General features: G+C 51.9%; 1 non-coding gene across 1 annotated transcript; it reads left to right on the plus strand.

Moving 5' to 3' along the window:
* Window positions 1–354: 354 nt before the first annotated feature.
* TRNAE-UUC (transfer RNA glutamic acid (anticodon UUC)) lies at window positions 355–426 on the plus strand. Its single transcript has one exon. It is a non-coding gene; the product is annotated as a tRNA-Glu (tRNA).
* Window positions 427–686: the final 260 nt, after the last annotated feature.

A 686-nucleotide genomic window follows, 5' to 3' on the forward strand; every position in this document is an offset into this window, starting at 1 on the left:
TACCTAGCAGTAAATAGGTACCTGGGAGTTAGTCAGCTGTCACGGGCTGCTTCCTGGGGTGTGTGTGTGTGTGGCGTGGGAAAAAAAAAAAAAAAAAAAAAAAAGTAGTTAGTAAACAGTTGAATGACAGTTGAGAGGCGGGCCGAAAGAGCAAAGCTCAACCCTCGTAAAAACACAACTAGTAAACACAACTAGTAAACACGTGTGTGTGTGTGTACCTCACCCCACACACAAACGAGTCTGTGTGAGGGGTGAGGTCTCAGATTGGCGAGACGTTACAAATGGAGTCCCGCAGGGGTCAGTCCTTGGACCTATACTGTTTCTGATATATTTAAATGCTCTCCCAGAGGGTCTTCCCATGTGGTCTAGTGGCCAGGATACCTGGCTTTCATCCAGGAGGCCCGGGTTCGATTCCCGGCATGGGAACCAGAGGGAGCCGAGCGGCCGAGCGGACAGCATGCTGGACTTGTGATCCTGTGGTCCTGGGTTCGATCCCAGACGCCGGCGAGAAACAATGGGCAGAGTTTCTTTCACCCTATGCCCCTGTTACCTAGCAGTAAAATAGGTACCTGGGTGTTAGTCAGCTGTCACGGGCTGCTTCCTGGGGGTGGAGGCCTGGTCGATGACCGGGCCGCGGGGACACTAAAAAGCCCCGAAATCATCTCAAGATAACCTCAAGAGGGTAT

Source organism: Procambarus clarkii, chromosome 32 (genome assembly GCF_040958095.1).
Source record: "Procambarus clarkii isolate CNS0578487 chromosome 32, FALCON_Pclarkii_2.0, whole genome shotgun sequence".
Taxonomy (NCBI): Eukaryota; Metazoa; Arthropoda; class Malacostraca; order Decapoda; family Cambaridae; genus Procambarus; species Procambarus clarkii.